Source organism: Chinchilla lanigera, unplaced genomic scaffold (assembly GCF_000276665.1).
Source record: "Chinchilla lanigera isolate Chin_1 unplaced genomic scaffold, ChiLan1.0 scaffold00109, whole genome shotgun sequence".
NCBI classification, from domain to species: Eukaryota; Metazoa; Chordata; class Mammalia; order Rodentia; family Chinchillidae; genus Chinchilla; species Chinchilla lanigera.
Genome location: NW_004955510.1, coordinates 3,762,800 through 3,775,153, shown reverse-complemented (window position 1 = coordinate 3,775,153; position 12,354 = coordinate 3,762,800). Strand labels below are relative to the sequence as shown.

General features: G+C 42.2%; 1 protein-coding gene across 1 annotated transcript in view; it reads left to right on the top strand.

The window, feature by feature from the left end:
• Lrit1 (leucine-rich repeat, immunoglobulin-like and transmembrane domains 1) overlaps positions 1-12,354 on the top strand; it is a 62,125-nt gene that overhangs the window by 26,928 nt on the left and 22,843 nt on the right. The gene's annotated exons all lie outside the window — the stretch shown is intronic.

The window sequence follows — 12,354 nt, the reverse complement described above, 5'->3', positions numbered from 1 at the left end:
ATACACATATACAAAATCTACAATTTTATCAATTTAAACATATGTAGATGCAAAGGTAGGTAGATGATAGACAAAATTATAGACCAACATATATTATGGTTTGTGATTAGATGTCCCCCTGAAAGCCCCACACACTTTTAGATAGGGATTTTTCTGAGGTAGCTGAATCTAGAATTTGTGATTGCTTAATGACTTGGTGCTGGGATAAGGATGGGTGATTGTGGGATCAGTCTACTGATTGGATTGGCACTGCTGTAATCCCAGCAGTCTGGATAAGATAAAAGGGCCAGAAAGAGGCTTGTTTCTCTCCTTACCTGCTGATTTTTCTGTCTTGTACTGCAATGAATGGTTGCCTCTCTGCCATATGCCACCCTGCCTTGGAGCCAGCTGATTATGGACTGAAACTTCTATAAATAGTAAGCTAAATAAACCTTTCTCCCTTTAACCTTAGGTGTTGGGTATTTTGTCCCATCAGTGAGAGAATTAACTAAGACAACATATATAAGAAATATGGGGATCTTCTATATACTTTCACCAGCTTATTCCAAAGGTAATATTTTAAAGACACATAGCAATATCACAATTGTATCGACATTGGTATCATTCACAGATCTGATTCAGATTCCCATTTCCCTGTCTTTGGTGTGTGTGTGTGGTCTGTACAGTGTTTTACCATGTAGATTCCTGTGTTCTCCACCATATTCTGGATATTGAACCATTCCAGCATCCCAAACATCTCAAGGGCCCCCTTGCTGTCTGTCTTAGTTACTTTTGTCATTTGCTAAGACAAAATACCCAACACCTGAGGTTAAAAGAGGAAAGGTTTATTTGGCTCACAATTTGTAAAAGTTTAAATCTATAATCAGCTGGCTCTAAGGCAGGATGGCCTGGCAAAGGGGCATCAAAGAAGAGAAACAGTTCATGGCAAGGGCTGCAAAGCAGCAATGTAGTGAAGCAGTTAGTAGCAAACAACCATAGCAGCCCTCTTTCTGTCCCTTATAGTCTATCCAGGCTACACACCCTTAGGGTGGGTAGCACTCACACTCAGGCTGGACCTTCCATTATCCACACTCAGAGCTATGCCAAACCAATCAGTGGACTGATTTAGTAATCATACACCCTGCAACTCAGCATCACACACCCTTGATCCAGCCACCTCTGGAAAAGCCCCACCTATGACTGCATGAGGCTTTGCAGGGACATCTAGACACAAGCCATAACACTGTTCCTTTATAATCACACCTTCCTTTCTTTTGTTCCACGTCCCCACTTGTCACTCTGGATAGCTACCAATCTGTCCTGCATCTCCAAAATTTTGTTGTTTGAAAAATTCTGTGTGAGAGGAATCGTACAGTATGTAACTTTTTGTGGCAGCCCCCCACAACACACTCTCATCTTATTCTCTGGAGATCCATCCCTGTTATTGTATGTATCAATAGTCCATTCTTTTTCTAATTACTCAGAAGTACTCCATGTATTCTTATAGCATAGTTGGTGGAACTGTCCTCACATTCAAAGACAGCTGCAGTGATTCCAGTTTGGAGCTGTTACAAGAAGAGCTGTCCAGGGACGTTTGTGTATGGGTTAGTTGTGGGAAGAGAAGCCTTCAGTTCTTTGAGAGAAATCTCCAGAAATACAATTTCACATTCAGTTTTTAAAGTAATGACCAAGCTGTCTACGAGTGTGGGTCCACCATTCTACCTTCCCACCAGCGATGTATGAGTGATGAAGTTTATTTAAATCTCTACCAGCACTTGGTGTTGCCTCTAAGTTTAGTCATTTTGCTCATGGTGGTGGGCTGTCTTGTTGGGCCTTAATTAGCATTCCCTTCAGGGCTAATGAAGTCGAACATCTCTGCATGTGCTTATTTATCACTTGTGCATTCTGCTTGTAAAATGTGTCTCTTACATATTTGCTCACTTTGTAGTTGTTTTAGCTTCGGTTTCTCTGCACTCTGACACTTGCCTTTTCCTCTTCTTAACAAGGTCTTTTAGAGAACAATAGTTTTTAACCTGATGACGTCCAACTTACCAGTTTTTCCTTTTCTGAAGTCTCATTTTTCTATCAAGTCTAACAATACTGCCAGGCCCTTTATCTCAAAGATTTTCTCCTAAGTTGTTTCCAAAATCTTTTATAGTTTACATCTATATTTATATCCATGATTACCTTTGAATTACTTTTCCTATAACACATGGGGCTTAGGTTAAAGTTCATTTGTAATGAGAAACCCAAAATGTGAGCAATTTAAATAGCAAAATAAAAGAGAGGAGTAGGAACAAGGAGGTTGACTTTGTGGCAATGGGAGGGTCTGGGGACGGGGGAGGAGGCAAAGGCCACGAGGGGAAGACAAAGTAAGATAATAACACGTGATGTATGCATCTCACATCCCCAAGACGAATGCAAGCATAAGTATCACAAACATATACTGATAAAAAGGACTCATTTTTATCATTTTATCCATTCGTTTATTTAATTTGCTTATAGGAATTCAATCACACCGTTTGTTGAAAATGTAATCCTTACTCCATTAACTTGGTTCTTAATATTTGCCAGAATATTATACATTCTGCTATGGGTTAGACATTCTGCTATGGGTTTACTTTTGGGTTCTCTGTGCTTTTTCATATCTCTGTGTGACCACTTCACTGCCAAAACTGTACATCTTGATTAGTATAGCTCTTCTTCTTTAGTTTTCTGTTTTGAAAAGTTTAAGATATAAGTTTGATTTTTATTTGCTACTACTGTGCTTAGAGCTTTGGATCTGTATCTGTGAGGGGTATTACATTATTATGTCTTTATTTTTGTCCTTATTTTATCTGGTTTTGGTATCAGGGTGACACTAACTTCATGAAATGGTGAATATTTTCTTCTCTATTTCTTGAAAGAGATTGCATGCAATTGGTACCATTTCTTCTTTAAACATTTGATAGTATTCACCTGTAAAATAATTTGGGTTTAGAAATTTATATGGGGGAGTTTTAAAATAATAAGCTCAATTTTCTGTATCGTTGTAAGGTTATCTAAATTATATCTTCTCCACTGGCTGAGTTGTGATAGCTTGTGCTTTTTGAGGAATGGATCTATTTCATCCAAGCTGTGAATTTATATGCATAGAGATTTTAGTAGTATTTCAATATTTTCTTGGCACTCTCTACAGGGTCTCCAGTGACCTTGGTTCTATTTCTGATATTAACCTTGTTTTCGTTCTTGAAATTCCTTCCCTGCTCTGACCACCCCCACTTCAGGTTTTCCTCCCACTGCATGGGGTCTTCATTCTGTGCTTCATTTGCTGAGTCTTTCTCTACAACAGGCTGCTAGATATATTGGAGTTTTTCAAAGCTCAGCCCAGACTTTTTCCAGTTCTGCATCTGTAGTCTCTAAAACATCCCATACTCAGGCTCAGCTTTGGTTTTCAGCTCTACAGCAAAGGCGTACATGTCTACATCTCCAGCCAAACTTGGATGTTCAAGCACTTTCTCTACACCTCTACTTGATTGTCTCAATGGCAATCAGCCATGATGATTGGTGTACTCATGATCTTCCCCCCAAAATCTGGTCACTGTCCAGTGTTTCTCCCTCCTTTTCCACTGTCACCACTGTCATCCACACATTACCTCCATCTCTTACCTAGGGCTGCTCAAGTGGCCTTGAACTGGTCTCCTTGCATCCACTGTGTCCTCCAAGGAATGCTGAAACATAAACTAGATTGTGTAGATCTCTGCTTAAACCCCTTCAGTGCCTTCCTCTTGTCCTTCACACAAAGCTGCGATGTTTAACTGGCCTATAAAAGTCTATATGGCCTGGCCACGGCTTCCTGTCCAGTCTCATCTTGGACCACTCACTTTTTTGCATTCATTACTTAACCCCCAATTGCTTCACCTAGTGCCTTCACTCTCATCTCAAAAGAATCCCAAGTGAAACGGTGTAACTCTCTATCCTCAGCAATGTGAAGTGCAAGAAACCAGAGGAGAGATAAGCACACCCTGTTTCAAGACCTGAGCTTAGGACTCCGCTCCTCCCAGCACTAGTCCTCTCCAAATCTGCCCTACATCCACAGTGCCCTTGGGGCTTCCACTGTTGCTTGCTATCTCTATCATCTGTCTCTGTTCAGATCAGCGAGTAGCCTAATGTGTCCTGGCACTGAGCTGTGACTTCCTTTATTAGTACTGCTTCTGTGACACAATATGCAGCAACTCAGAGCTTGGTACAACTGTGCTACTAGGCACAGGATGGTGCCCTTCCACTCTGAAGGTGAACCTCTCGCACCCACCTTCCCTTACCTCCACCAGTCCAGGGTAATGTTTCCCCTTTTCATTCTTCACCTTAGTGATTTGAATCCTCTTTCTTCCTTGGAGAATCTAAGTAAAGTTATGTTAATTTTGTTGATATTTTCAAAGAACTAATCTTTAGTGTCATTGGTTCTGTAACAGAAAATCCACCATCCTCCCAGCCGTATGCTTCAGTTTCTTAGTTGCCCCGGTAATAGTTCCTGTTCCAGATCCAGTTTCTCCTCTCTCTTAGGAATAGCTGGTCACTGTGATGCACGTTGTACAAACCAATCTCCAACTGACAAGCCATGCTGCCTCTGTACCTCCTGCTCGCTTATCCCATATAAGCCCTAGACCACCAGAGATCAGGGCCTGATACTCTGGGAATGATCCTGATTACTGCCCATCAATGTTAATAAATCTGCCTCTGAATTCTGGGTGTCGTTTTGGTGTTTCTGCTTGCCATTGCAATTCTACTACTTTTAATTCTCAATTTCATTTATCCCCTCTGTAATCTTTATTATTTCCTTCTTTCTTCTTTCTTTGGGTTAATATTGCTTCTTCTTTTCCTAGTTCCTTAAGGTAGATGTTAGGTTATTAATTTTAGATCTTTCTCTTTTTTGATATATGTTTATAGATATAAATCCTCCTGTATCACTCTTACTACATTCTATTAATTTTGGAATTTTTTGTTTTTATTTTCATTCTCAAAATATTTTCTAATATAAAATTGTGATTTCTTCTTTGACCCTTTGCCTATTTAGGAAGTTGTTGTTTTCCACTTATTTATGGGTTTCTCAAATATCTTCATGCTATCAATTTCTAATTTCATCCCAATCTCGAATTTCATCTCACTGTAGCCCAAGAACACAATTTGTATAATTCAAATCCTTTCAAGTTTATCAAGACTTGTTTTATGGCCAACCTGATGTCCATGACAGCAAAATGTCCATGTGCACTAGAGAAGACTTTGTATTCTACTGTTCTTAGATGATGTGTTCTATAAATGTCTGTTGGGCCTTGTTGGTTCATGGTATTGTATTCAAATCACCAATTTCTTTATTGATCTTCCTCTAGTTGTCCTAAAGGGAGCATTGAAATCCAACAATTATTGTTGAATTGTCTACTTCTCTCTTCACTTCTGTAAGCTTTTGCTTTGTCTGTCTGGGGCTTTGTTGTTTGTATATATGTTTACAGTGGTTATATCTTCCTCATGATTTGATCCTTCTATCGTAAAATTTTCCTTGTGTTAGTAAAGAAATTTTGCTACAAAACCTATTTTATCTGATATTAGTATAGCCTCTCTAATTTTCTTCGGTTTTGGTTTTCATGGTGTATATTCTTTCGTCATTTTAACGTCAATCCTCAATCCAAATTGTGTTGCTTGCAGACATCTTATAGTTGCATCATGTTTTTAAATCTAAAATCCCTACCTTTTGAATTGAGTGTCCAGTGCATTTACATTTAATGTAAGTATTAATAAATAGAGGGTTTATATCATCTGTTTTGCCATTTATCCTCTGTATTTACACTATGATTTTTTTATGTCTGCCTCCATTACTGCCTTCCTTTGTGCACTGTACATTTTCTGTTGTAGCATTTGGTTCCCTTGCAATTTCTTTATATATATAAATAGAAATAATATATTTTATATATATATATATTTTTTTTTTTTTTGAGACAGGGTCTGGCCTTGAAGTTATGGTGATCCTTCTGCCTCAGCCTCCCAAGTGCTGGGATTACAGGAGTGTGTCGCCATGCCTGACTTCTTTCACTATATTTTTAAATTTTTTTTTTTTTTGGTGTTTGCCCTAGGCATTTTATAAATTGCCATCTAATTTATAAGAAGTACCTTAGGTTAATGCCAGTTTAATTTTAATAATTTATAAACTTTTGCCTTTATACAGCTCCATTCCTTCCCCCGTTATTGTTCACATTGCATATAGGGGATACTTACAACATGGTTACTATTATTGCTCTAGCAGTTGGCTTTTAAATCAGATGAATTACAAAGATAATATACAAAGTTACAAAGATAATATACATGAACACTGTTTTTCATATTTATCTATGTAGTCACCTTTTACAGGTTGCTATGGTCTGAACTGTGTGTCTCTCTAGCTCATAGAATTCATATGCTGAAACTCTGACCACCAATGCAATTGTATTTGGAGACAGGACTTCTGGAAAGTAATAAGGTTAAGTGAAAGCATAACTTGTGATGCCTTAATCTGATAGAATTAGTAGTCTTATAAGAAAGAGAAAAGAGAAAGGAGAAAGAAGGGAGAGAGAGAAAGAGAGGGAGAGGGAGCAGGAGAGAGAGAGAGAGAACTAAGTGAACTAGGTATCTTTCTCTCTCTTTCTAGAGTGTAAGACTTAGCAAGAAGGCAGCCATTTGTAAGCCAGTAAGGAATCCTTACCAAAAATGAAATCCAACTATGTTAGCACCCTGATTTTGAACTTCTAGCCTCCATAGCTGTGAGAATACAAATTCTGTTGCTTAAGCACCCAGTCTTTGGTATTTTGTTGGCAGCCCAAGCAGAGTAACACACCTTGGGCTTTGTTCCTGTGGATTCTGGTTATCACTCAGTATTCTTTTGTCCACCTGGAGAGTTCCTCTAATATGTCTTGGACAGAATGTCCTGCTGGCAATGAGTTCTCTGGGATTTTTGTATTTTTCAAATTTTGGAATATCTTAATTTTTATTTTTGCAGGATAATTTTGCTGGATGAAGATGTCTTGATTGATAGCCTCTTTTTCTTTTATCACAGTGACTGTCATTTCACTGTTTACTGGCCTCCACAGTTTATACTGGAAACAGTCAGCTACTCATCTAATTAAGGCTACTCTCTATGTGAGGGGGAACTTCTTTGAAGTTTCTTTTTCCTTGGCCTTGATAGTTTGACTATGGTTTTCCTAGACATGGATCTCTTCCATTTTTTTCTATTTGGAATTCAATGGGCTTGTTGAATGTGCAGATTAATATTTCACATCAAAGTTATAGAAATTTTGGTCATTATTTTTAAAAATATTTTTTCTTCCCCTTTTCCATCTTCCTTCTTTCTGGAACTCTCATTATGTGGCATGTTTGGTGGCACCTCTCAATCTTTTCTCCTTCTGTTCCTCACATAATGTGCAATGTACAATGACCTGTCTTCAGATTCACTGATTTCTTCTTTCCTGCCTGCTCAATTTTGCTGTTGAGGAAATTTTTCATTCCTACTGCTGTATTTTTTAATTCCAGAATTTCTCTTTGGTTCTTTTTACAATTTCTCTTTAATTACAGTCTATATGGGCTAAGACATTAGTCTCCTACTTTTCTTTAGTTCATCCGATGATTTCTTTTAGTTATTTGAGTATTTTCAAGTAGCTGATTTAATGTCTTTGTTTGATAACAAAGACTGGGGCTTCTTAAAGCAGAGTTTCCATTGTTTACACTTTTCTCATTACAGGACAGGTTTTTCTGTTTTTTAGCATATCTTGGTTTCTTGTTTAAAATGATATTCAGCACTTTTCTTGAATGAACACTTCCCAAACTGTTGCAAGCTTTTGGTGCATTTCCAGGGTTATGAGAACACTGATTTTGTTAACTTTGGTCAATTTTCTCATTGATTTCATGGAACAGAAGATTTTCAGAGGTCTCTATCCATCATCTCTGCTGACTCCATGGAAATTTGAATTAACTTCTGTTCCAGTATTTTCACAGGTGACAGTGTACAGTCTGCTACACTTTCATACTAGGTTGTGACCTCCTACAGAGAGCAGACTGTGCTGTCTCGCTGACCTCTTTACCTTGTGCTTCAAGAAGAATAGCAGGCTGTTGAAGGCATGAGTTTATTGAACCCCCCAGAGAAGATAACTGTTGATTAGAAGTCAGTGTTATTTTGGGTTGTCATAGGGTTTCTTCTTAATTCTAGAGAGTGCTAGAGAAACTATTCTTGCATCTGTACCTGGATGATGAGGGGGATTTTATCCTTATGGTGTTGTTTATTTACTTAGTTTTTACTTTTTGAGACAGGGTCTCCCTCTGTAGTTCAGGCTGCCCTCAAACTTGCAGCATTCCTCCTGCTTCAGCCTCCTGAGTGGTGGGATTACAGGTGTGCACCACCACGCCCAGCTTGGTATCATTTATTAAGAGGGTTTCTTAAATCAGTTTTTATAATCATTCAGAGCCTTGGTTTTCTCATATAGGCAATGCAGATAATAAAACTTGAGATCCAGATATCGTGACCCTAGTATTGTCTAAAGCATGACACCGGTAAAGCCCATAACGAAGCATCAGGCACTGGTCCCTCATATTTTTAATTAATTACGTTTATTGGTACATTTTAGATGTACATAATGATCACATTCATTATAGGGAACCTGTTACTGTATGTGACATAACTTGATTCTTTTTTCCCCCTTTCCTTTACCCTCCCTTCAGCCCTTGTTCTTGTCCTTATTTATAAAAGCTTTATTTCTATTCTTTCTTTCTTTTCCCCCCATAATTATGAGTATTTATTCTTGACCTTTTCTAGCTTTACAGAGTTCTTTTAATCACTTCCTGTTTAACTTGAGCCAGCATGTGGAAAACACACTTGCCAACACACTGGTGAGCCGTAGTGTCCACAGCTACCTGAGGAGCAACAGCCTCCTAGAGGGCCCCTCTGAAGCGCAGGCAGGCGGCCCCGAGTGCCTCACCCAGGGGCCCACACTGATGGAGTTTTGCAGGAGAATGCCTGCTCCCTTGGTGCAGAGAGGGACTGAGACAGCTCTTCTGGAGCAGGTGGGGCACTAGAGCTGGGAAAGGTAAGCAATCCCAGGACTTCTGGGAAAGGGAAGCAACCTACAGATCCTTAGAACACAAAGCAGAGAGGCCCCGAGGCCTTCTAGGATGGGGCCTGGAGAAGGAAGCCTATCATCTTGCTCTACCCTAAACATTTCTTAGGGAAATTGATCCTAAGACCTCTCAGGTTTATTTATATTTCCTGGAAGGTTTTTCTCAAACAGAATGTTTCAGGGTTTTTTTTTTAAGTTTGCAAACAACTGACCTGATTTAACCAGCTATTAAAAGAAAGAAAGTGCAGCCCAGAACAAGTATCTCACTCATGCAGTCTCCCAGAAAGGGCGCAGTCACGCTGGGACTGCACATCCGGTGTGACTGGAGTCCAGCGTTCTTCCCGCCTCACCTGCCACCTCCTTCCAGGCCGCCTCCCACACAGCACCTGATGTGACCTCTTCACATGCACTGACCTGAGTCATGGGACATCCTTGTTTATCACTACCTTGTCTCTAAGGTGGGATCTCTGGCCACAGATGTTTGGGTTTGCAGGGCTTGGGGACCAGATTTAGGACCCAGAGGGTGGATTGCAAGCTCGGGCTGTGATGTGAACTGAGTACTACTTGACTCCTGCAGACGTCAGCTTTTCCCCCTGAAAATGGGGGCTCTGGATCCCCTTGCGGTTTCTCTCCTTTGGGTCTCCTGAAGAGCACTAAAGCAAAAGGTGTGGGGAATTCTCACAGTTTCTCCAATTCACGTGTTCATTCAGATCTTCCTTGGTGGCTGTAGTGGCAGCAGGCTGGTGTTTATGGCCCTCTTTGGTTTAGATAACTGTGGCCCTGGGCCTCTTGTCAGAGGGTTATCTGGGCTTCTCAGCTCAGAGACAAACCTGCCGGAGTGGCTGGGAGCTTGTCACTTTGTCCCATACCTAGGGGACACTATGTGACATGGGTGACTCAGCCCAGGACAGTGCCCTACATCTCCTGCTTATATTTCCAAATGCTAACAGGACTCAGAGACCCAGATATGTGAGAAGCATCTGATTTGCTTCTCTCCAAGCCCGGTTTGTCTTTCTCAGTCTAGCACACAGCACCTCCAGTGCCAGGTACCTGCCATTCTGATTGGCTCCCAGGCCCGCAAACCCCCTGTGATTTATATGTGGAAACTGCACTCTTCCTCTCAACATCCTGCTGCTCCTCCCACTACATAGCACATATGCATTTTGGACAGGGCTGGCCACACTCCTGCCTTCACTCGCCCAAGCAAATTAAGAAAGTCTTCAGGTCACCTAGGTTTCCAACTGCTCCGGGAAGCGTTTGCACAGTTGTCCATGTAGGCGCTTATAGGACCATGAACGGGGGGGGAGGGACAAGAATCTGAACACGATTCTTCTTAAAAGTGTCATTATCTGCTTCTCTTATACAAGAAACTCAAAATAAAAACAAAGAAAAAATAGAAGACAGACCATAGGAAGTAGGGAGATAGACCATCCTCAAAGGGGAAAGGGATCAAGAGACTGGAAGGAGGGGTAAGGCATGAAAAAACAGGAACTGGGATGTGTTGTATTCATGCACCAGTTCCACATGAGGCATGTGAGCATTATGTACTGCAAACATGCACAGGAAAAAAAAAGAAGGGGATTGAGCGATGAGGAGGAGAGCAGGGGATGGGAAAGGAATTAAGATGTTCCGTACATGTAGCAAATCCCCACAAAGGACTGTCAACATGTACTAATAAACTAATATAATAAACACTGTTCTAAGCTTCATCATCTTCAGCTTTCTTTGTGTGAGTGTCGTTCTCTGAAATTGATGAGATTAGGAAAGTCTTACTCTCTCCCTCACCCAAGCATTTCTAGGAATCCCCATCTGAGTCAATCAATCCGCCAGTAACTCAGGTTTGGTGGGGGTATTAAACCAACTATCAGATCCATTTTTTTCTGCCAACAGAGATTTGTGCAGAGATCATCCACTCGAATGCGAGCTCAAGGCTTTTGTTTTATGGTTGTTGGAAATAATACTTGTTCCTCCCCCACGTAACTGGAGCCAACTCTCAGCTGCGCTGCGCACTCACTGACTTCACAATCCTGCACTCATCTTCCATTCACTAACAAAGTCAGCGTGGAGGGTAAAGGAAAGTAGAGCAAGAGTAGGACTGAGACTCCTGACATAGCTGCAAGTGCTGACCAAACAGTGCCCTAAGTCTACTCCACCGCATTTGGGTGTCTGAAAATCATCCTTATTTTTCGAAAACAGTCAGTGTGGGGTTTTCTGTTACCTAAAATGAAAAGCATCCAAACTGATAAAAATTATTCAAACCACTAGCTGGTCATGCAGTATCTGCTTCTAAAACCGTATCATAATCTTGTTCACATTTCACCACCCAGTGTGAGGCGGTTGTACACAGCTCTGGGCTGGACCTTCCTGCCTACTTCCGGCAATTTGGTGTAGCAGAATCACACAGTGGCCCAGGATCAGTTAAAAGGGCAACCAGCTCTGGTCATTTCCTAAGTCTTTCACTGGCCCTTCCCCCTCGCCCTATGCCCTCCAGTCCCCCTGCCCAGAGCCAGCCTGCTGTCCTGTTGCTCAGGGCCTCTCCCCTCCTGGTAAGCCAGGCCGGAACTCCTGAGCCGGGTCTGCCCCGCGCTTTTCTGTTTGTGAGTTTTGCTCTTGACTCCGGGCTCGGGTTCTGATCCCTGAGAGTCTCCCGGCCAGGAGGGGTCAGGAGCGAGCTTTCCCTTTCCTGCCTGACCAGCGGTTTCCTCCTGTGCACGCTGCAGACAGGCTGGGGTGGTGCAGGACGAGACACTCAACCAGAGAGGGCAGGGGTTTTATCAAACTGCTTTAACAGGGTTTCTGTTGTCGCCCCCGCCATCCCCCGCTCCCTTACAACTGGGCTTTACAAGGGAAGGCACAGGTGGGGCTGGGGAAGTTCAGGAGCCGGATACACCTCGGTCACCCAGACTCTTTGTCATGCCGAGGCCATGGCAAATCCTGGGTGCGTGCCCAGGTCCTCCTGGCGGCAGAACCTAAATGCTGTGCGCGGCTTCCGCCTCGCACAGAGGGGGCAGCAGCTGCAGAGTGGGCAGCGCAGCCTGCGGGGGCGAAGCGGGCCCCGGGCAGGGGTCCGTGGGCAGCGAGTTGCTGCCACCGAGCGCTTGGGGCTTCCATCTTTGGCCTTCAGGAGGGAGCCCCAGCTCGCGCGGTCTCGGAAACGCGGCCCCAGCACTGCCCGGCGCCCTCGAGCCCCACCCCGGGACCACCGCGCGCCCCCAGCCCTTTGCAAAGGAATAATCCGGAGGAATAATCCGGGGGAACCCAGGGC